Genomic DNA, 24,547 nt, shown 5'->3' on the forward strand with positions numbered 1-24,547 from the left:
CACAACCTAACCCTACACCTAAAGGAGCTGGAGAAAGAACAGCAAATAAAGCCTAAACCCAGCAGGAGAAGAGAAATCATAAAGATCAGAGCAGAAATCAATGAAACAGAAACTAAAAGAACAGTAGAACAGATCAACGAAACTAGGAGCTGGTTCTTTGAAAGAATTAACAAGATTGATAAACCCCTGGCCAGACTTATCAAAGGGAAAAGAGAAATGACCCAAATCAACAAAATCATGAATGAAAGAGGAGAGATCACAACCAACACCAAAGAAATACAAACAATTATAAGAACATATTACAAGCAACTCTATGCCAGCAAATTAGATAACCTGGAAGAAATGGATGCATTCCTAGAGATGTATCAACTACCAAAACTGAACCAGGAAGAAATAGAAAACCTGAACAGACCTATAACCACTAAGGAAATTGAAGCAGTCATCAAAAATCTCCCGAAAAACAAAAGCCCAGGGCCAGATGGCTTCCCAGGGGAATTCTACCAAACATTTAAAGAAGACTTAATACCTATTCTTCTGAAACTGTTCCAAAAAATAGAAATGGAAGGAAAACTTCCAAACTCATTTTATGAGGCCAGCATTACCTTGATCCCAAAACCAGACAAAGACCCCATCAAAAAGGAGAATTACAGACCAATATCCCTGATGAACATGGATGCAAAAATTCTCACCAAAATACTAGCCCATAGGATCCAACAGTACATTAAAAGGATTATTCACCACGACCAAGTGGGATTTATCCCTGGGCTGCAAGGTTGGTTCAACATCCACAAATCAATCAACGTGATACAATACATTAACAAAAGAAAGAACAAGAATCATATGATCCTCTCAATAGATGCAGAAAAAGCATTTGACAAAGTACAGCATCCTTTCTTGATCAAAACTCTTCAGAGTATAGGCATAGAGGGTACATACCTCAATATCATAAAAGCTATCTATGAAAAACCCACAGCGAATATCATTCTCAATGGGGAAAAACTGAGAGCTTTCCCCCTAAGGTCAGGAACGCGGCAGGGATGTCCACTATCACCACTGCTATTCAACATAGTATTGGAAGTCCTAGCCACAGCAATCAGACAACAAAAGGAAAAAAAGGCATCCAAATCAGCAAAGAAGTCAAACTCTCACTCTTTGCAGATGATACAATACTTTATGTGGAAAACCCAAAAGACTCCACCCCAAAACTGCTAGAACTCATACAGGAATTCAGGAAAGTGGCAGGATATAAAATCAATGCACAGAAGTCAGTGGCATTCCTATACACCAATAACAAGACAGAAGAAAGAGAAATTAAGGAGTCTATCCCATTTACAATTGCACCCAAAACCATAAGATACCTAGGAATAAATCTAACCAAAGAGGCAAAGGATCTGTACTCAGAAAACTACAAAATACTCATGAAAGAAATTGAGGAAGACACAAAGAAATGGAAAAATGTTCCATGCTCATGGATTGGAAGAACAAATATTGTGAAGATGTCAATGCTACCTAGAGCAATCTACACATTTAATGCAATCCCCATCAAAATACCATCCACTTTTTTCAAAGAAATGGAACAAATCATCCCAAAATTTGTATGGAACCAGAAAAGACCCCGCATAGCCAGAGGAATGTTGAAAAAGAAAAGAAAAGCTGGTGGCATCACAATTCCGGACTTCTAGCTCTATTACAAAGCTGTCATCATCAAGACAGTATGGTACTGGCACAAAAACAGACACATAGATCAATGGAACAGAACAGAGAACCCAGAAATGGACCCTCAACTCTATGGTCAACTCATCTTGGACAAAGCAGGAAAGAATGTCCAATGGAAAAAAGATAGTCTCTTCAACAAATGGTGTTGGGAAAATTGGATAGCCACATGCAGAAGAATGAAACTGGACCATTTCCTTACACCACACACAAAAATAGACTCCAAATGGTTGAAAGACCTCAATGTGAGACAGGAGTCCATCAAAATCCTAAAGGAGAACACAGGCAGCAACCTCTTCGACCTCAGCCGCAGCAACTTCTTCCTAGAAACATCGCCAAAGGCAAGGGAAGCAAGGGCAAAAATGAACTACTGGGACTTCATCAAGATAAAAAGCTTTTGCAAAGCAAAGGAAACAGTCAACAAAACCAAAAGACAACCGACAGAATGGGAGAAGATATTTGCAAATGACATGTCAGATAAAGGGCTAGTATCCAAAATCTATAAAGAACTCATCAAACTCAACACACAAAGAACAAAGAATCCAATCAAGAAATGGGCAGAAGACATGAACAGACATTTTTCCAAAGAAGACATCCAAATGGCCAACAGACACATGAAAAAGTGCTCAATATCGCTCGGCATCAGGGAAATCCAAATCAAAACCTCAATGAGATACCACCTCACACCACTCAGAATGGCTAAAATTAACAAGTCAGGAAACGACAGATGTTGGCGGGGATGTGGAGAAAGGGGAACCCTCCTACACTGTTGGTGGGAATGCAAGCTGGTGCAGCCACTCTGGAAAACAGTATGGAGGTTCCTCAAAAAGTTGAAAATAGAGCTACTCTATGATCCAGCAATTGCACTACTGGGTATTTACCCCAAAGATACAAATGTAGGGATCCGAAGGGGTATGTGCACCCCGATGTTTATAGCAGCAATGTCCACAATAGCCAAACTGTGGAAAGAGCCAAGATGTCCATCGACAGATGAATGGATAAAGAAAAAGTGGTATATATATACAATGGAATATTATGCAGCCATCAAAAGGAATGAGATCTTGCCATTTGCAACGACGTGGATGGAACTGGAGGGTATTATGTTGAGCGAAATAAGTCAAACAGAGAAAGACATGTATCATATGACCTCACTGATATGAGGAATTCTTAATCTCAGGAAACAAACTGAGGGTTGCTGGAATGGGGGGTGGGGTGGGAGGGATGGGGTGACTGGGTGATAAACACTGGGGAGGGTATGTGCTCTGGTAAGCGCTGTGAATTGTGCAAGACTGTTGAATCTCAGATCTGTACCTCTGAAACAAATAATGCAATATATGTTAAGAAAAAAAAAAGAAGAAGAAGATAGCAGGAGGGGAAGAATGAAGGGGGGGAAATCGGAGGGGTAGACGAACCATGAGAGACGATGGACTCTGAAAAACAAACTGAGGGTTCTAGAGGGGAGGGGGGTGGGAGGATGGGTTAGCCTGGTGATGCGTATTGAGGAGGGCACATTCTGCATGGAGCCCTGGGTGTTATGCAAACAATGAATCATGGAACACTACATCTAAAACTAATGATGTAATGTATGGGGATTAACGTAAGAATAAAAAAATAAAAAACACAGAAAGTACAGAAAAAAATAAAAAAATAAATAAAAATAAAAATAAGGGGCGCCTGGGTGGCTCAGTTGGTTAAGCGTCTGCCTTTGGCTCAGGTCATGATCTTGGGGTCTAGGGATGGGGCCCCATGTGGGGCTCCCTGCTTGGTGGGGAGTCTGCTTCTCCCTCTCCCTCGGCCCTCCTCCCTGCTTGTGCTCTCTCTCACACTCTCTCTCTCTCTCAAACAAATAAAGTCTTAAAAAAATAAATTAACAAAAATTTTTAAAAACAAAAAAATTTTTAAAAAGGGTAATTTCGGAAAGTGGATTGCAAAGAAGGCAATCAAACAGGACACCAGAGGTGACAGAGGGAGGGGAAGCAAGGGACTTTGCCCTTGGTCTTCTCTCTTGTGCAGCCCCCCTCACAGCACACAGTAGGCATCATTCCAAATGGCCAAGGCGTTCCTGCCAATTGGTCAATGCCCACAACATGTGTTTGTTAAGGATATGAATATGGCCTCCAGCCTGGACAAGTCTTCCTCCTGGGTCTTGCCAAGGCTGGCTCCCTCTCCCCATTTAGAACTCAAGTTAAGTGTCACCTTCCTGAGAGGCCTACGCTGACCATTCAATCTAAAGTAGCCCCCACATCCCAGTCACTATCTTTTCCACTGTCCTGTTGTATCATCTTCACACTGTTTTCCAAAGAAGGCAGCAATACCATTTCCCATCCCGCATGCTCTTCTGCAATGTAACCATGTCATTCCTTCCACCGAGGGGGTGGTCCATGTCCCCCCCTCCAACTTCCAGCTGGGTGGGCTTATGTCTGCTTTAACAAGCACAGTACAGCACAAGTGAGACTTTGGGACTTTGGAGGCAGGGTCTTCCAAGGCCACACATGCAGCTTCTCACACTTGGAGGCTGCAGGCTGCCATGTTGAAAGGAAGCCCAATCACATGCAGAGGCTACATGAAGATACTGTGACCAGCAGTTCCGGTCTTCAGGTCATCCCAGCCCTGGGGCTAGACATGTGAGTGATGGAGCTGTCAGTGACTCCTGCCCCCAGCCATCAAGTCACCCCCAACCTCTGAGCCTTCTCGGCTGAGGCCACAGACACTGTGGGACAGAACAGTCATCCCCACTGTGCTCTGGCCAAATTCCCAACCTGCAGAATCTGGTAACATAATGAAGTGGCTGCTGTAAGGCACGAAGTGTGGGGATCATTTCTTATGCAGCAAGAGTGCCTGGAATACAGCACTTACCACCATGTGAAACCATCTCATGTAATTGCTGACGGTCTGCCTTGTGCACTAGGTGCGACGTTCCACACGGCAGGAACTGTACATCTTGTACACACCCCTTCAACAGTGCCCAGCACACACAAGGCTCTCAGTAAATATTTCCTGAGCAACTTAAGAGGGAAACAATGGCCAGCACATTCACAGTTTGAAAACCATAATTAATGTCCTGTGGCGGCTAAGACAAACTGTGGTACAACAAACTTGGTGGCTAAAAACAACACACGTTTATTCTCTTAATTCCAAAGGACAAAAAAGTCCAAAATTAGCACCACTGCACTAAGATCAAGGTGTTGGCAGGGCTCCACTCCCTCCAGAGGTTCTTGGGGAAAACCATCCAACTTCAGATGGCTGCACACATTCCTCGGCTTGTGGCCACATCACTCCAGGCTCTGCCAGGGTCACAAACACTTGTGATGGGATTGAGGGCCCACCCGCACAACCCAGGATAATCTCCCCATCTCAGAATCTTTAACTTAATCACAGCGATAAAGTCTTTGTTGGGTAAAGGAACAGTCATAGGTCCCAGGAATGAGAATCATCTTGCGAGGGAGAGGGATTATTCAGCCCACCACAGCACCCAAGAAAGCAGATCCAGCCCCTGGCCACACAGCATTCCCCTGGAGCACCCACACACCCACAGCTTCCACCCTCAGGTCTGCCAGCACTCCACCTGGTGGCAGATGCCAAACCCAGAAACACAGAACCCCTTTACGTTTAGAGAAGCAAGAACAGAGATTAAATAGTGCAGACAAAAGCCAACTTGGCAGTCGATTCTCCTTCCACCGACCTTTGGCCAAAATGGGGAGCCTCTAGATATAAAGTGCACAAGTAGAAGGTTGAACCACGTGAAATTGCTGCTATTTGACCAATTTTTTACCTACCAAAACTGTAGTTTCTAATTAACCCCAGGCCTGATGATGACAGATCTCCAACTTCTGCCCTAAAAGCCTCTTGTCAGAACTGCTGCCAAGCAGAAATCCCTGCACAAAAGAGCGCCCAGTTCTCTCCTGCTCACCCTGAGGAGAATAGACAAGTTGCCCAGAAGAGGTAAAACAAAGGTAAATGAGCAGTTCTCAGTAGCCGTAGACTGACTGCACAATCTAGCTGGCTCCCTCTGCATTTTCCCCTTTTGGAAAGGTTGGAGAATATCATCCCCTAACAGAAGGGAGGACAAGAGTTTTCTCTAAAGAACCAGGTAGGAAATATTCTAGACCTTGCATGTCACATATATTCAACTCTGACTTGATAGCTTGGGGAGCAACTGCAGATCATAGGTAAATGAATGGGCGTGGCTGTGTTCCAATAAAGCTTTATTTACAAAAACAGGCTGGGGGTCAGATTTGGCCAACCTCAGCCCTAAGTCAAAGTTTTTGTCTTCCAACATAATGGACAATAAAACCTAAAAAACAAGCTTTGTGGCCATCCCATATGCCAGACCTTCCTTAAAGCACAGCTGACACTTTCGCATTTCCTTCAGTGAGGTTGTATTCAATACCTGTGAATCCTGGGGACTGACACACCCCCTCTTTCTGAAACTCCATTGTGATTTCAAACCACCTCCCTGTTTCCTAGCACGGCTGTCAGAAAAAAAAAGAGCCGTGAATTCCTGAAGCTGGCCTCCGCCTCCTTGCAGTGGAAGGAGGAAGCTAATCATTTTTCAGCAGCGAGATCTTCGGGGTTCGATGACAGGTGCCAGGACATGAATGAACTGAGTGACCCAGAATCACTTCTGTGAAATCCAAGACAGAAGAAATTCAAATGCAGCTTTAAAAAACATACACACACACACAACTGGGTGACTTAAAACTCAGTGATTAAGGTTGACAACAGAAGCCTAAGACAGGGCCCCAGGTGCACCTACTAATTGTTCCCCAGCATCAGAGCCTCGTCACATGCACTATCAGTCGCGGTGTCAACGTCACCCAGAACATGTGCTTCCAGAACCATCTTCTTCATCTTTACTTGTTGAAAGATGTTATGTTTCCCTCAGACAGATCCATGCTCAAGAACATCTCACTTCACCTGTGTTCAGACCACTGCGTAAGATAATAATAAGACCAAAAGGGAAAGCAGGAGAAGGGGGACACCTCACTCCGGGCCCCCAAGCCCCGCCGGCCAGCCTCCGAGGTCCAGACTCCAGGAAGCACACAAGATGGACTGCTTCCACTAACTGTCGAACAAGAAAAGACCCTTTAATATCATGAAGCTGAACCTAAGGGAGCAATTATTAGGAGATAAAAAGAAAAGGCATCTGTATGCAGGAGGATAAATTTGCACACTTTTCCATTTCATTAGGAGAGTCTTCCGTGGATTTTTGACAGTCACCTTGAACAGAATCAGAGAGAGAACTGATAATTGCCTGAAGCCTACAGCACAGCCCTGCCGCCCCCGTGGGCAACCGCGGCTTCACAGCCTTCACACACACGCTCACACACTCACAATCCCACACCCAGTCACTCACACACACCCCCACACTCACACTCACAACGCATGCTCTGCAAGCTGCTGGCCCTCTCCCCCCCCAACCCCGCCGCCGGGGTTCTGGGCTAGGCCGCACAGGGAATTCTGCACCCCCCACTGGCACGCCTGCTCCCCACGTTTCTGCACGCTCTACCAAATCAAGGAGGGCCAGGGCTCCCTGTCCATTCCTTGCCACAGTCCCCATGGCTCAGGAAGAGCTGTGAGGGCACATTCCCAAGCCCCAGGACAGGGGGGATTGCCCGTAAACAAAATTGCAAGTCCACGTCTGATACCAGTCCTCCGCAGTGACGGGTGAGGAGGCTCCCCCCAGCAAAGCTGTCAGTTCGCTCGGCTGGCAAACAAAAATGAACGCACTTACAAGCAAAACCTCAAGGAAACTTGTCTTTTGCTGCTTCTCGGCCTCCCGTCTAACCTAAGCACAGAACCTGGTCCGAGCTCCCTTCAGGAATTCTCCCAAAGATGCCCCCTGGTATCGTCTGCAAGTTTGGGGTCTTGCCCTTCCTCCCAAAGTTCCTCTTGCTCTCTGGCTCCTCTCCTTCACCAACTGCCCTCAAGCCCCTCCTGTGGGCCGAGACCCACGGCAACAAGGACGAACAAGAAGTTACAGGAGAGCCACGTTGCGAGCAAACAGGTCCAGATCCCAGTCCCGGCACTTCTTGGCTGGGTGACCTTGAGCACATTCTTTGATCTTTCTGGGGCTCTAGAATGGAAAGAATAATCAACTCCAGGAGCTTACAATGAGGAGAGAAAATGAAGTGATGGAAGAAATGTGCTTGGCACCGTGTCCAATAAATAGGTGTTATTGTTACGTGATTAGCACATTTTGGACCAGAAACCAGCCACTCCTTGTTAGGGACTTAGCACAGTGCCGGGCTCCTAGCGCATGCTCCGGAACTGTGAACCTGAACGGCCATGCTTCTACTGCAGGGTCACAGCTATCCTAAGAGGATGGCCCCGTGCCGAGGGAGCGCAGAGGCAGAGGTTTAATTCCTCCTGGGGAGGAGGGGGTCAGAGGCAGCCTCCGCCAGGGGGGCGTTTCCCTGCCAAGCTCCTTGGCAATGACAGATGGATTCTTCAAACTCAGACAGCTCCCATTCGCATCTCACATCTCGCAGGGGAGGCAGGCTGCTCCCTCCTAGCTCCACGGGGCTCCAGACACAGAGCAAGCGGATTTGGGGGCGGGGGGCTGCTTTCATCTTCTGGTTAACCCCTTTGAGTTCTTAGGAATGTGGCTCGCTGTTTGTACAACCGTCCCCGAGACTGGGATGGAATCAGATAACACATTTTAAGAACATTCTGGCCAATGAAAGCTTCCAGAGGGCGCACCCAGGGCCCAGGAGGATGTTGGGAACTTACTGTTCGGGACACAGGCGGAAGGGATACAAACATCGAGCCTGCAGGCAAACAGCTGGGGAGATGGGTCCGCGGCAGCGGACAGGTGCATCTCTGTGTGCCTCCATGGGAGGCAGGATGAGAAAAATCACCCTGAAACAAAGTTCAGCTCCACAGAATTGCACGGACACTTTCTGGGGCTCCTGCCCGTTCTGAAAAGTAGTTCTATGAGGCTTTAAACTATTTGGGCCGTTCTGGGGGCCACACACATAATCCCAGCATGGAGTCCCCCAGTGCTGCTCAGGAGCCATCCTCGTTCTGTACCACCTGCACCCTGGCCATAGCTGATGGGACCAGCGCTGGACACCTGACTCCAGGCGAGCCAGTCGGATTCCCTCTCCTGGGCCTGTGGCACTAAGGAGAGATGGAGAGTGTGGGTCTCTGTCGTGGGCTGGAACGTGCTAGAAGTGCCTAAAGGAGGAAGCTATGAGGTAACCATATCCCACCATGGGGACTGGAGAACAGGAGGAAAGCATTCCCTAGAGAGAAGAGAAAAGGAAAGCAAGTGTGCAGCGAGAAGCAAGGCAAAGAGACAAGGGATTCTGGTGACTTCCCATTTCCTGACTCCAGGCCCTTCCTGAGGTCCAGCTGGCTGCATTCTAACCCATGCCTTTCCAAGACTCATTTTGGCTTGCCTTGGTTTCCATTCCTTACCACCCAAGAGAATTCCTTCCAACTCTGGCCAGTCAACAGTGGGAAATCCCATCTCATTAGGTAGTAGGTACACCAGCGGTCAGAAGAAGGCCTCTCTGTAAGAAGGCCACATAAATAACTCTCCTAATTAGGTAGCAGGTCGAGTTTAGCATGCCTTAGAAAGCCTTCCAGCTCCAAATTTTAGAAAACTTGAGATAATATATAAAGGCTTTAGACCGGGGGCACCTGGCCGGCTCAGTCGGGAGAGCATGCAGCTCTTGATCTTGGGGTCCTGAATTCAAGCCCTACATTAGGCACAGAGATTACTTAAACAAATAAAGGCCTCAGATCCAACATGGTGCACAGATGTGTTCTAACTGCTGTTCCTGTTCTCTTGTTTTGCACACCTATGTTTTTTAATTGGAATTGTTAATATTATAAAATCCAGAGGTTTCACATGAAAATCCAAAGGTATGGCCTTTCTGGGAAAATCAGCTCTGACAACATCGGGTCCATATTCCCACATGAATCCGATCAGCTAGGGCTGAGCTGTCGCCATCTCTTTTATCTGCAGCATGTAGGTGTCAGCATGCCACAGGCCCCTCCACTCCCTATTGCCCCATCAACCCTGAGCCTGGGTATCAGTTGCCTCATCAAGCTTGCAATGTTGTTTTTCCTATAGTTAGGTTTCTCTGTACCCAAGTTCCCATCAAAAGAAGAATTAAAAGATAAGCAGGGTACAGCAAATTTCTTGCACACAGCCTGTTTCCCTCCAGTAAACTTTTATTCCCTAAGCCCTGCAGGTATCTCTGTTTGCACTCCCCGGTTTAAAGGCTCAAATAACTGCTTCCAGCAAGGGACCTGGGTACAACGGCATCTTAAGGCCCATCCCTGATGAAAAATCTCAAATCACAAAACACATTTCCAACCAGCTCTTCTTTTCTAAAATGCTTTTTCACAGTATTTAATGCTGAATTTTAAAACTAGCCTGATTCTGCCCAAAGGAAAGCTACTTTTTGATATTTCCAAAACTAGTTTCACTTTCTGAGCCAGATGCACCACATATGAAACAGCAAGTCCCACCTCTGGGTCACTGAATCCTGAAACGGCCCCGCCGGGCTATGCCCTCCTGAAATTGGTTGAAACCCGCAGTGTGGAATTACAGAAATCAGAGGGGGCCCCACTCACTCCTGAGCATTGCTACTGCACTTAGGATTAAATTAGCAGGTGTTGGGAATGATCTCTTCTTTGCAGACAGTGAAATCTCATTCAATGTTGCTACAAAATCAAATAAGGAGATGGAGGCATTCAAGTAGGAAATGCTGAAGTTCACCTTGGGAGTTATTGGCAAGTTGTGGTCTTCGTAGGGGAATGGATGGAGACCCAGATTTCCAGGAAGTAAAGGGTGAGGACAGCCATGGCCGCTCTCCCAGCAGACCTCGGGGCAGGGCCCTGCAGGATCCTGAGTGCACATGTGTTTAACTGTGCTTTCTCGGTAACCACTGTATTTGTCTACTTGGCATCTACTCATGACAGGGCCACTGATATTAACTACAGTTTCTTGTTTTCTATATAGTCCATGCTCTGGATTTGGGAGTCCTACAGACCCAGGGACAGGCTGCCCTTCCCAGGGCCAGCTGACTCCTAAAGAGAATCACAACCCGCCCAGGAACACCCCTTTCACACCCAAACCAACCAATATCAGGTCTATAACCCCAACCACCTCCTCATCTGCCTCCCACACACCCAGGGAATACTGCCCCTGCCCTAAATAAGCCCAGGACCAGGTGCCAGGCTACTAGAGGCCCCCAGGAATCCTTCCAACTAGCCAGTGCCAAGTGGTTTACTCTGCCATCTTACCTTTCCCATGGAAACCTACTAAAGGCTTGGCCTAGTCTTTCTTCTTGCTCCTGTCTGCTTCCTGAGCACCCTGGAGCTTCTCCTATGGCCCCACAAGGGATGTGGTGAGCCCCTCTCTGGGGCCTGTGAGCATACTCAATGTATTCCTTTTGAGTCCTGTTCCTGTCTCCTCTTCCCAGGTCCCCACCAATCACGTTACCACACCACACCCAACACCTACATTCTTAGGAAAAGATGAGATGGTGTTTTTGAAATGTAAATTTGTGCTCACTGGGCCCAGTGTGTCCCCCTTGCTCTCAGCTCCTCTCCCATCCAGTCCTCTGGGCCTTCTGTGTTCACCGCCTCGGGGAAGGAGGGACCCAGAGACAGCTGAAAAAAAGAATGGATGCTCGGCTTTTGAGTTTCAAAAGCCTGAGCCTCTTGGGGCGCGCTAAGTACTCCAGTGTTTAGACAGAAGATTTGAAGGAATAGGTAATGAGCAAGAGCAAAGCTTCCCTCCTGGAGACTGCACACGTTCCCCAGACTCGGGGACAGGAGAGGGGAAGGGGACAGGACGAGGGTGGGAGATCACCAGGGCCCAAGACCAGGCCATCAGAGGCACCAGAGAAAGTCTGATAAGCACAGGATAGAACTTCAAGGTTAACTATTTTCACCTCAAGCAAAAGGACTCGACATTTTCCTTATGCAGTGGGGAGTTACTGCAAGCAAATGAGCCAGCTTCCTACAGGCTTCTGAAATACCAAGACTGCTCATCAGAGACCTCGTCTATACTGCTCACATGGGGGTTTACCACCCAGATCCCCCTCCTGTGGCAGGCATGGAGATGCACCACCCAGATCCCCCCACTCCGATGGGCCTTGTTGCCCCAGCTGCTGTGAGTGTGGGGTTCACACACAACCTTAGGCAGCAGAGCCCAAGGTCATGCCCACTAGCAGGGTGACCCCCGGCCAATGACTGCTGGGGCTGCGGGTATGAAGGCCCAGCCATCTCGGCCCAATGGGAGATACTCCCAACCCAGACATCCTGTACTCTAAGCACTGCCTCAGAGTCTTCTTCCTAGAAACCCAACCTCAACACCTCGTTTTCACAAACTGAATGTTTATCTGTCCCCCAAATTCATATGCTGACATCCTAACCCCCAGGGTGATAGTATATCAGGCAGTGGGGCCTTTGGGAGGTGATTATACCATGGGGTGGAGCCCTCACGAATGGGATTAGCATCCATGTAAGAGCTGGCTTCCTCTCTCTGCTCTCCATCCTATGAGGACACAATGAGAAGGCGCCATGTGCCAGCCAGAAAAAGAGCCTTCCCCAAGAAACTGGTCGTGCTGGAGCCCTGATCTGGAGCGTGCAGCCTCCAGAATGGTGAGAAATACGTGTTTGTTGCTGGAGCCACCCAGCGGACGGCATTCTCGAGTAGCACCCCGAGCTAAGACATCTCCCTCTTACTCACCACCTGCCTGGCCCCCAGACTGGTAACCACTGGTTTAGGGCAAAGGCGAGCTCTAGCTGCCACTGCGTTCCCTGTGAGCTGTGTGGCCCAGGGTTGGGAGGTCATACACAACCTCCCTGGTCTGTTTTTCTAACTGTGACATGGGGATCATGTTACCTGCCCTACCTCTTCCCGTTTTCAGACCACAGGATGTGAAAGGGTCTCACAGACCCCGAATCCAGTCAGCCATCCAAGGCTTGAAGACAGCTGTCAAACTGCTTCAGAATGTCGGGGACAGTTACATTTGTAAACGCACGTCTGAGAGACACAGGAACTATTACCTCCTCCTCCCCTTCATCATCATCTAGCAAAATCAGCCTCTAGTGGCCTCTGGCTGGTGGGAGAGCATTCTGTGTCCCATGCCAACCTAATCACATTCAGTAGATAAGCATTCTGGACAGTTCCTCAACAATATGTTTCATAGAAAGGTCTAACCACGCCTGCCCTTGTGTGGACTTTCCTTCTGTTTAACTCAGTGCTTCTCCAAGGATGGTCCCCAAACCAGCAGCAGCAGCATCTGGGAACTTGCCAGAAATGCAGACTCTCAGGTCCACCCCAGACCTACTGAGGCAGAAGCTCTAGGCTGGGTCCCTAGCAGATGTTTTAACAAGCCCCCCATCCAGGTAACTCTGATGCACCCCCAGCAGGAGAACCACTGAGCTAAGGGAAGCCTCGCAGCCGTCACCTGTGAGACGCTTTCAGATCCTGGGGTCTGCGGATGGGAAAGGGAAACCGGAAAACAAGCCCCAAGGGGCTATGGACCCCCTCCCTCGAGCCCACCCTCAAGCCACACAGCTCATAAGGGACTCAGCAGCACACAGACCGCACCTTTGCCCTAAACCAGTGGCTACTGGTCTAGGGGTCAGGCAAGCAGTTAATAAGAGGGAAGTGACCCAGGCCAGGTTCCCCGGGAAGGAGACAGAAATGGAGGTGGGAGCGCAGGACGTTGGCACTCACCCTTGACAGGCTATGGAAGGAAGGAAGGGGAAGCAGGAGTGGGCAGAGGCAGAGATGAATGGTGGTACAAGCCTACGATTCACTATAACAGCTTCTGGGCAGATGTTCCCCCACCTCTGCCCCCTCCCCACAACGACACTCCTTCCCACAAAAAAACAGCAGTCCAGAGCATAAATAAAGCAGCCTGAATCAACTGGGTTTATACCTTTAAGCGGAAGTGATAGACTGCTTTATAATTTATTAGCCCTTCCATGGGGAGCACTCAGATACAAAGTGAAGAACACATTCAAATGTTTTTTATGCATCTAGTGATATAAACTCTATCAAACACTATATAAATCCAGATAAAGGTAATAAAGTTAGTACAGTAAAAGACCAATGGCAATGTAATAATTGATGCCCCCTGGTAACCTACCTAAAATATTACAATAACACAAATCTCCAAAGAGTATTCTCTTTTTCTCCTCTGAGATAAACCTGTTTTGAACTTTAAGATATTTAAATAAGGTTAGATTGAATTAATCTGGTTTACACTCATAAAGATGCTTCAGGTGTCTGTGGGCTCTGTTTACTTGGATGTGTCTCTCCCATCTCCTAATTTTCCCTCTGAAGGAAGATAAGATCAGGGACCCCAGCACTGAAGAACCATCCCTAAACTAGCAGTGGGTATCAACATGCCTGTGGGTGCAGTTAACTCTCTTTCCAGATCCTTTCCTGGCCACCATCTGCAAGATGTGCTTCTGGGAATAAAAATCATGCTGGTTGGGAATTTATTTAAAGTTTTCCGCTGCGCATCTTGGCTGCACAGAATCTATGTGCAAATCCAAAGTAACGCTGGAGGATGTGCCCTGAGGCACAAAGTGTCTCAGGACGTTTCTTAGGTGCAAATCTCAGAAAACCAACTCAAGATGGCTTACGAGGAAAAGGAAGTTTCTTGGTTGAAGGAAATGAGAAGGCAAGGGGGGGAGGGTGCTACTTCATGCCCTCTGGAAGTGGGGAACCACAGGCCTGCATCATCCCAGCAAACGTTGCGAGATGAGGACCAACAGGCCAGGCCCATCGCAAAGCCCAGGGCAGCAGCAGGGGAAGATGCTATGCTCTGACTGGCCAGAGGGAGGCTGTGCCCTGATTGGCCAGCATGTTATCTCTGACTGGTCACATGCCTCTCGGGGGCTAGGTAGGCCAGCAGACCCTGAACCAAAAAGGATAGCTGGGGAGGGGGCATGCATATCAATGCTGGGACCCAACCCTGTGGCAAAATCTTAAAGGAATGTCTACTAACAGAGCGCAGACAAGAGGGGACTGGCTGAGGCACAGATGACCAGCTCACATCCCACGTTCTGTGCATAGGCAGGATCCACAAGGAACCCCCAGAAGAAAAGGGTCTGGACTAGTTAGAGACTTTTGTATGAAAAGGACCCAGGTTGGGTAGCCTGGGTGGCTTAGTCGGTTAAGCGTCTGCCTTTGGCTCAGGTCATGATCCCAGGGTCCTGGGATCGAGCCCCACATTGGGCTCCCTGCTCAGCAGGAGTCTGCTTCTCCCTCTCCCTCTGCCCCTCCCATCTGCTCCTGCTCTCTCTCTCTCTCAAATAAATAAATAAATAAAATCTTTAAAAAAAAAAAAAAAAGGAAAGAAAGAAACTGCCCCAGGCAAATCGTCATCAAACTAAAAGCAGAAGAAACAGAGAATGTTTAGCCCGAAGATGTGATGTGATATTTGTTTGTCAAATAGGTAAGCATACTTGTTCTGAACAATTCCAAAAGCTCAGAGGGGTGGGTGATCATGGACACAAAGAAAGAAGAAAACAACAATCAGATCTGAGCTTTGATGGGATGGGTTACCTTTTTAAGTAGTGAGTGCCTCATCACTGGGAGCAATCAAACAGCACACAAAAGGAACATCCCTGCGTAAGGGGAGGGTCACTCTCAGATTCCTTTCTCTTGATTTAATGTCTCCTAAAAATAAGCATCCCAAGCCCAAGATAGTAATAACTTTAAACAAGTGGAAAATCCTGCCCCCTTCCTCCTGCCATCCACCCAGGCTCTCCCGGCAGGAGATGTGATGAAATGCTAAAACCCCAAACAGTGCCACGTCAGAGACACTGGAGATGCCTAACAAGCAGATGGAGCCAAAATGATGGATTCCTCCAGACTGCAAAATCCATCACTTCTCTCCACGAACAAAGGGCGAGATGAAGCTCGCCTGAAAGCCGGCTCTGGTTTAAGAATCAAAGCACTTCAACATATCACAAAAGGGTCCAAAATGGAAAAACCAGTATTTGTACAGAGGAATGGAAGCTGGGGCTTCCGCTCTATATGACACTGTGTGTGTTAGAGACACTGAATGTGTCCCTAGGTCCCCAATATTGTGCAGTCACGCCGAAGCAAATGGGAATCACTTAATAAGGGCTTCCAAATGCTGCCACGCAAACAATAACAGTAATCGCAATCATAACACTGGCGTGCTGTTTTGAAACACGGCATCTGAGTTGGGGTGGCATGTTAATAAACAGGGCTCGAGATGCCGCCCAGGAAGCTGACTTCCTCGTGACTCTAATGAGCCCTAATCATATCCATAATCCTATGCATTGTCTACACAGAACAACTTACTCCCTAACTCCGAACTGCTCCCACTCCCTGTGTGGGGAAGGCGGCGGGGGGCGGGGTGCTGCCCAAGCTCATACTGACAGCAACACAGATTTCGTGATCCAATGGGACTGACATTCCATTCAGCACAGGGCAATTTCCAATCGATACTGAGCTATCACTGGACGCTAAGCTGAAAGCCACAAAGATCACAGGAGAGATGCCGCTGGTCATCATTAGGACTGGGGTCCTCAATCGGTCAATACCCTCGCTTGTGGTCAGTGGAATGGCGATGCATGCCCTGCTTCGTTGGAGAGGCACACATGCACCCCATTGTGTATCACCTTGATCGCTGTTCTCATGGTTACCCCGACCTGCGTCGGGCTGCAGAGATGTCTGGGTGAGTCGACTCAGGCACCCCGAGGCAGGCCTGGACTGGGAGCCGGTGACCCCACTTCAGAGCCTAGAGCTCGAGGTGCAGCTGGGGAGCAGGGCAACGGGATGGGTGTACACATCTACAAGGACATGATGTGGAACAAGCCGGGGCTGAGCTGGTCTGGGGCACAATGCCCAACTGTCCCCAGTGTCACGTCCCCCGCACGTTCTGGGTAATCAGGAAGCCAGGGCACTTGAACTCATCAAGAACATCACAGACATGCCAGACATGGGTCCTTCATGCTGTGGGACAGTTGCACCCCTCCAAGTCTGGTCACATAGACCTGCACCAGCTCCCAGGTAAGGCCCCCATCTGGGCTCCAGAGACTGGCCTCAGGCAGCAAGGTCTTGCCTTCCAGGTCAGAGCCCCAGTGGACCCCAGCTGGCCTTACCACGGCCTTCTGTGACCAGGATCGACCTGTGAGGGGGAAGGAAGGGCCAGGGGTTCCTCCAGGGGGTCTTTCCCTGGCAGGCCTGTGGGAGGTGAGGGTGGCAAGCCTTCCACCCCCACGACCGCACCATGGCCCAGATGGGGAGGGACAGGGCTCCTGGGAATAAGGAAGAGTTTGCACCCACTCTCCAGGGCCTCAGTTTTCAACACTGTTCTTTCATAATAGGACTCTGAAAATAAATCAACAAAATGAGAGGAAAAATGAAAACCAATGAAACAAAAGGAAGCCAATAAAAATAGTGTAGTCGCTGCCTCTGAATTATTTCAAGGGAGACTGGTTTTCCATCAGTGCTGGTGGCAAAGAGTTGTTGTTGGGCGCCTGGGTGGCTCAGTTGGTTAAGCGACTGCCTTCGGCTCAGGTCATGATCCCGGGGTCCTGGGATCGAGTCCCGCATCGGGCTCCCTGCTCTGCGGGGAGCCTGCTTCTCCCTCTCCCACTCCCCCTGCTTGTGTTCCCTCTCTCACTGTGTCTCTCTCTGTCAAATAAATAAATAAAAAATCTTAAAAAAAAAAAAAAAAGAGTTGTTGTTGTAAGTAAATATATTTACATGAAAAACTGGCAGAGACAGCTGGTGCTGATATCTGGGCAACGCTGATCTAGCTCAATCCACTCACAGCACAAATGGGGAAACTGAGGGAGACACCCAGGCATTAGGAGCGAGTCTCAGTTGGACTCCCAAGTGCCTCCTTCAGTGGTTAAGGAACTGCACCCAGCACTCACTTCCAGGACAGGAATCTGCATTTTAGAGCCATCCTGCAGTGCCTGCAGCTGGGAATGGGTTCTTCCTGCGGGTCTCGCCGCACACCTGAATGAACTGACCTCTGTTTTGGGGGGGGGGGGCAGGCCAGCGCTTTGAAGACCTGCACTACCACCTCCTGGAGACCACAGCCATCTCAGCCCCCAGCTGTCCTGGTCTCAGAGGCAGGCTGGGGCTCCTCGAAAGTTCGGCCCGCAGTTCCCACACGACCCAGCAATTCCGCACCCAGAACTGGAACAAGTATTCAAAGACGAGTGCGCGCGTTCACAGCGGCCTTACTCACTGGAGCCAAAAGGCGGAAACAAGCCGCACGCCCATCAACACATGAATGCATCAAGGATGTGGCCCATCAGTACAAGGGAACAGGACCCGGCCGCAAAGAGGAAAGAAGTACTCATACACCTGGAAAACATGATGCCCGGTGAGAGAAGGGACCGATGCTGTACCGTTCCACCTGCAGGAAGAGCCCAGAAGAGGCAGTCCACAGAGGCAGCAAGCAGATGAGCGGCTGCCAAGAGGCTGGGTCGGGGGGAATGAGGAGTGAGTGCTTCATGGCTTTTGGGGTGATGAGAGATTCTGGAACGAGCCAGTGGTGGTGATCACACAACAGTGAATGTAGCGTCACTAATGGTGAAGTCTGTGTTATGTTTATTTTACCACAATTTTTTTTTTTAAAAAGCAGGTCGACAGGGTCAAGCATGGGAAAGGCCTCCGGGACAGGGAACAGAGGACAAGTGCCTCTGGGTGGCAGCTACCAGGAAATGCTGAAGGACCAAGAAGCCCGCTGGAGACCCCCCTGAGGCCTCCGCTGTCCTGGGCAGATGCCCCAGACAAATACCCTCACGTGCTCGGAGTTCTTCCTCAAAGTGACGGCAGAGAGGGGAAGGAAGATGGAAGATCCCAGCTCCAGTGTGGCCTCAGAATTTACATCTCCCCCAAAACCGAGCTAGGTTCCGCAGCTGACCTAACTAGGCCAAGTTCTGCCATTTATTGGCTGTGTGGATTGGGGCAAATTACTCAACCTCTCTGGGCCTCTCCTGAAGAGCCGAGTGGCGATAATAATAGAACCAACTTGATGGGGTTGTTATGAGGCTCAAAAGCAGGAATTCTGATACAGTGGTCCAGCACTGGACTTGGCATCTAACGGCATCTCAACAAACATCTGTTGCGACTATATTCTCGGACAACAAATATTGAGGACCTGCTACCTGTTAAAATAGAACTTCACACTGGAGCTTGTTGACTTCTGATGCTCCTCATGTCCGCCTTCTGGTTCAGTCTCATCTTCAGGAAGGAGACTGAGAGGCCACAGATATGCCCAAGTACAGCAGCTTTAAAAAAACACGCACCCCTCAGTCATCAAACTCGGTTCATCCACACGGATGCCAGAAGGGCTTGGAGCCTACGTTAGTCTCCTGGGGCGGCCACAGTAAATTTCCACAAACAGGGTGACTCCAAACAGAAATGCATCCTCTCCTGAGTCAGAGCAGAAATCAAGGTGAGGGCGGGGCGGGCCCCCTCGGGAGACTCCAGGGGAGGAGTCTGGCCTCCTCAAGCTTCCCAGGGTGGCCAGCACAGGGTTCCTGGGCTTGTAGGCATCTCTCCAATCTCTGCCTCTGTCCTCACACGGCCTCCCCTGAGTCTCCACATCTTCTTCCATCCGTGTGTCTCTGTGTCCAAATCTCACCCTTATAAGGACACTTGTCACGGGATTCATGGCCACCCTACTCCGCAATGGCCTCATCCTGAGTCCTTAACCAATCACATCTGCCAAGACCATGTGTCCAAATAAAGTCACGTTCACAGGTTCCTGGTGGACATGAATTCTGGGGGGACAACCCAGGACAGAGACCATCCACTGCCCAGGTCGACAGGTAGGAATGCTGACACCCAGAAGAGCAAGCTCACTCAGGAAATGGGTGTAACACCTGGGTGTACTGACCGGGTCCACAGCAGTGACTTTTAACCACTTTGTTTAGCAGCAAAATCCTTCCATCGTATTAAATCTTAGGAACCCCCGCCAATTTATCACACAGATCAAGGCGGAGCTGCTCTGGTTGGGGGAGGGGCAGGCACACACACACCTGGGCCTCCCCAGCAGCCCCGGGAACAGCCCCCCGAAAAGAGAGTGAGAGGGAGGGGAACTCACCCATCACCTGTCACATCAGGCAACTCCAGACAACTTTCCTGCAAACAGGGAGCGCAGGGCCAGTGAACGGATGGAACTCAGGGCCGTGAACATGGACAGAGAAGCCTCACACCATGTGAAGCCCCAAGTGAAAGACAGGGCTGCCGTCCAGGACGACCTGGGCAACAAACCCCACGTGCATTAGCGGGACCTGAGGTCCTGCCCCCGGGAGGATCACAGGGATTTCGCTATCATGTTACCGTGAGCCCAAGCATCCTTTACATCTCCCCTACTTCAGAAGCACAGCACTTGCTCCATCCACAACTGTATTTCCTTATTTAACATGTGAGAGAAGCAAAGTGCCAGATACCAAATTTCTTCTTCCTTGTATTTCGAGATCTGGATTTCAATAAAAGTGGTTACCTTTGTGTTCCTATCTATTTTACTGTGTGCATTTAAAGAGATTTCCCTGGGACTGCGTTGCCTAACTACCGAAGGGGCCCATGGCACAAAATGGGTCAAGACTCCCTGCTTTAAAGGAAGTGCCTCCTCATCCCAGCCCACCACCACTTGCCTTCTGCTGGGACTCTGGCGAGGTGTATAACCACCGTGAGCTCATGTGATCACTCATTCAGCAAATGTGTAGGAAGCACAGACTCTGTATCAAGTCAACATCAAGGTCCTGGCAATTCAGACCTTCCAGCCCAGTGGGAGTGGCAGACCAAGTAATGACACTATGCGATCCCTGATTACAAACTGCAATGAGCGCATGAATACAAAGCGGGGGGGGGGGGGGGGGGGGAGGGAGACTGTCATATGGAAATGAAATTCAGTCTGGGAGAGGGATGGGCAGTCCAGGATGTGGCATCTGAACTAAAAGATCTGCATTCAATTTCCTGGGAACACGTCTTTATAAAAGTGAGGTGCATGTTCTTTTTAAAATAGTCTACTGAGGATGCCTGGCTGGCTCAGTCGGTAGAGCGTGTGACTCTTGATCTTGAGGTCATGAGTTCAAGCCCCATGTTAGGCGTAGAGAGAGAGAGAAAGGGAGGAAGGAAGGGAGGGAGGGAAGAAGGACAAAAAGTAAATTTTAAAAAAAGACATTTTAAAAATAAATAAATAAAATTTAAAAATAAAATAGTATACTGGACCCAAAAGGTCAATGCTAGGGTATCAAGGACTCCTGTCTACCCTCTAACTCTAGACCATCCAAGACCAGAAGTTCCATTCATGTGGGGTTTCCACCTGTCCACAGATGAAGCCTTACTTGCAATGCACCAGGAGCCCTGATAGGACATCAGCTCTAATACCAGGTTCTGTCAAAGGAAGCAGGCAGGTGGGAAACATGCCACTAATCAGAGCAGCACTTCTGTGAAGCTTGTTCTACCACTGACACCGTGGAAAAGACAGCGACTTATCCCAAAACCAGCTTGGAGTCCACTCCCTCAGCCCCAGTCCGGAGACATGTTGGTCAGGGTTTTCTTGCCGAGAACAGAATCCACTCCAGTTAGCTGACGCAGACAGGGACTCTCAAGGGGAAGCAAAGGCCTTATGGATCAGTGGGGAGGTTGAAGAAACGAGCTCTAGAGGTTAATATTTCAGAAAGGAACCTCCAAGTCACATGGCAGACCCGGGGCACAAAGGAGTGGTTGTCTCCTGTGCGATCAGGAAGCGACCAGCTGGACTGGGACGTTGCCACCACGGCTGCTCACTCCAGAATCACGCCACGGCTGCCACCATCTGGAAGCCAGCACTTACGAAAGCCACGGCCATCCAGAAAAAGTCACGATCTCTACGCTGCCCCTGAGGCACCATGCCTCCTTCAGTCCACCCCATCAGAGCTGGTACTCCAAGGCCTGCCTCTCCAACCGCTCAAAGCCACGAGCAGGCACCGGGACATCTGCTGACTCGGCCCCAGGAAAGCCAAGCACCTCCGCAACGGCACTTGCCTGGAGAAATGGCACAAGGGTGGCCAGGCCTCACCTCTACCTTCCATCTCTCTCCAAACTCACTCTCAATTTGGGGGCTTTGGCACCACTGAGGAAGAGGTATGCTGTTCTGTTCGGCCTGTGGAAAGGCAGGGATGCAAGCTCAAACTACTGACAACCAGCCAGCCACCGTGAGAAGAACAAAGAGAAAAGCAGAGCCAAGAGACTAAAACAAAAAGCTCCAATGGAATGCCCTGAGTTCCTGGATCCAACCATGCCTGAAGCCAAAACTCTGAACTTTTCCTTTACATACACACAAAAGGAAAGATTTTTTTTCTTGAAGCAGTTTGACTTCAGTTTCTATTTCCTATGACCAAGGGAATCCTGACTATGACTACAGTCTAACCCCTAAGGCCAGAGAGCCTTAGCTCTATCCTTGGAGACACAGGCCAGAGCAAATCAGAAATCTGAGGGAGGGGGGAGAGCTGAGGGAGGGGCGCAGCAGGCAGTTGGTGCCACGGATCTCCCCCCTGCGCATCCGTGGTGCACATGATGCTGGCTAAGCACCACCAGCTAACGGTGGGCGCCGCAGCCGTGAAGTTCGCTGTCCAGGAGTTGAACTCAACTCTAAATACACTAATGAGGGCGCCTGGGTGGCTCAGTTGGTTAAGCGTCTGCCTTCGGCTCAGGTCATGATCCCGGAGTCCTGGGCTCGAGTCCCACATCGGGATCCCCCTTCTCTGTGGGGAGCCTCCTTCTCCCTCTGCCTCTGCCTGCCACTCTCCCTGCTTGTGCTCATTCTCTCTCTCTCTCTCTGTCAAATAAATAAAAATAAATAAAATCTTTAAATAAATAAATAAATAAATAAATAAATAAATAAATAAATAAATACACTAATGAGCTGAGATCATGCCTATAAAGGGGATGAACGGGGTCCGCAGAGAGAGAACATCTGGGTGGTCCGAGGGTAACCCCCTCACCTGGTTACATCGTTAACCCTTAGAAATCTCACACTCCTCTTCCCTTCCAGTTTCTAAACCTGCGAATTCACTTCAGCTTCCTCTCTCTCTCCCGCAAATGGATTAAACTGAAGTGTCCATTTGTCACCTCCTCCAGAAAGCCCTCCCTGACCTTCCCATGCCAGGCATCTCGATTCTGCCCTCCCATGCTCTCTCTGGGCATGGGCTATCATAATACCACACTGGGCTGAAACTCAGCCTCCCTGTGGAGAATGTAAGTTTCCCAGGAATGAGGGTCTGCACCTTTCATCTTCCATTCCCAGTGCCGAATCGGACACCCGGGACTGTGTGGGATTCTACGGATATTTTCTTAACAAAGGAATTCATGCATCTCCTTCAGGTCTGCCATCTGCTTGGCTTCCCCTTTCCCGTATCAGCTTCCTGGTTCCCTTCTTTCTAATTACTCTCAGCACTTTTAAATTCAAGTAGCCAGAGTTTTGAGAGGAAACCAATCAATACTGGTCTGTAGAACTCCCATGTGAGCCCAACCCTGCACCTCCCTTCACCAGCTCAATCATCTCTCCTCATCCTTTCCCTCCGGCTTTCAGAGTTTTCCAAACAAAATCTTTCTCAAAAATCAAGCCCAGAAAACAGAACCACCACACATAAAAATACCTGTTTGAATGCACTGTAATAAATGAACAAATACAAAATCAACACCTAATGCTCCTGAGAATTAACTTCAGCAGTACAGCCCGAAGCTTGAAGGAGAAGGAACAGGGAGAGAAAACCAAATTGCATGAAGCAGAGAAAGCAAAGCTTGAATTTGAGATTGTTTTGACAAACAGAGGCGGCCACGTGAGAGAAAACATGTAATAACCTCCCAGAAATTCCCCAGCGTCTTCACTCTTAGAAGCTAGCCCCTTTAGGACAAAAAAGAAGAAGAACAAAATCCAAATACAATCAAGTCTGGTTTTGAAAACTAAATACGAGCAGTTGCTCTATGTTCTTTTCATCCCAGCCTTTGGTACCACTCTCAGGTGAACAGCGCTGAAGACAGGGCCCTTGGAGGGGCGCCTGGGTGGCTCAGTCGGTTAAGCGACTGCCTTCAGCTCAGGTCATGATCCTGGAGTCCCGGGATCAAGTCCCGCATCGGGCTCCCTGCTCAGCGGGGAATCTGCTTCTCCCTCTGACCCTCCCCCCGCTCATGTGCTTTCTCTCTCTCATTCTCTTTCTCAAATAATAAATAAAATCTTTAAAAAAAAAAAAAAAAAGACAGGGCCTTTGGGGCATCGGCACCTGCTCCTAGAGCCACAGCCCCGCTGGAGAGCTGAGGGAGGGGTGCAGCGGGCAGGTGGCACGGCGGATCTCCCCCCTGCGCATCCGTGGTGCACATGATGCTGGCTAAGCACCACCAGCTAACGGTGGGCGCCGCAGCCGTGAAGTTCGCTGTCCAGGAGTTGAAGTCAACTCTAAATACACTAACGAGCTGAGATCATGCCTATAAAGGGGATGAACGGGGTCCGCAGAGAGAGAACGTCTGGGTGGTCCGAGAAAGCCTGTGTGAAGTGCGGACATCAAAGCAAAGCCACATCCTCCGCGTGTCCCTGGAGGCCACCTGCAGCACTGGAGTGTGGCTCCTGGACACTGACACCCAGAACACCGACCTCTCTCTCTGCCCGAAGCTCTCTCTGGCAGTGCCGCGAGTCAGTGCCACCAAGAAGGGGGTCAACAGGTGGTGATAGAGACCCTGGCTTCTTGGCACCTGGGAGGATTGTGGGGAGGGGTGATCCACCCAGTCACTCAGGGCTAGTGGGACCCAAGGACCTGCTTGCTGACATGCCTGTGATTGCCGTGCTTCTCCCCCTTGCCCGGTCCC

General features: G+C 49.3%; 1 protein-coding gene and 1 non-coding gene across 2 annotated transcripts in view; one reads left to right on the plus strand and one right to left on the minus strand.

The window, feature by feature from the left end:
• LOC123841535 (transmembrane protein 132B) overlaps positions 1-24,547 on the minus strand; it is a 328,953-nt gene that overhangs the window by 297,437 nt on the left and 6,969 nt on the right. The window lies entirely within an intron of this gene.
• TRNAK-CUU (transfer RNA lysine (anticodon CUU)) lies at positions 20,739-20,811 on the plus strand. The gene has a single exon. It is a non-coding gene; the product is annotated as a tRNA-Lys (tRNA).

This window comes from Mirounga angustirostris, unplaced genomic scaffold (genome assembly GCF_029215605.1).
Source record: "Mirounga angustirostris isolate CCGP_5_RB_7025 unplaced genomic scaffold, mMirAng1.0.hap1 SCAF_14, whole genome shotgun sequence".
NCBI lineage: Eukaryota > Metazoa > Chordata > Mammalia > Carnivora > Phocidae > Mirounga > Mirounga angustirostris.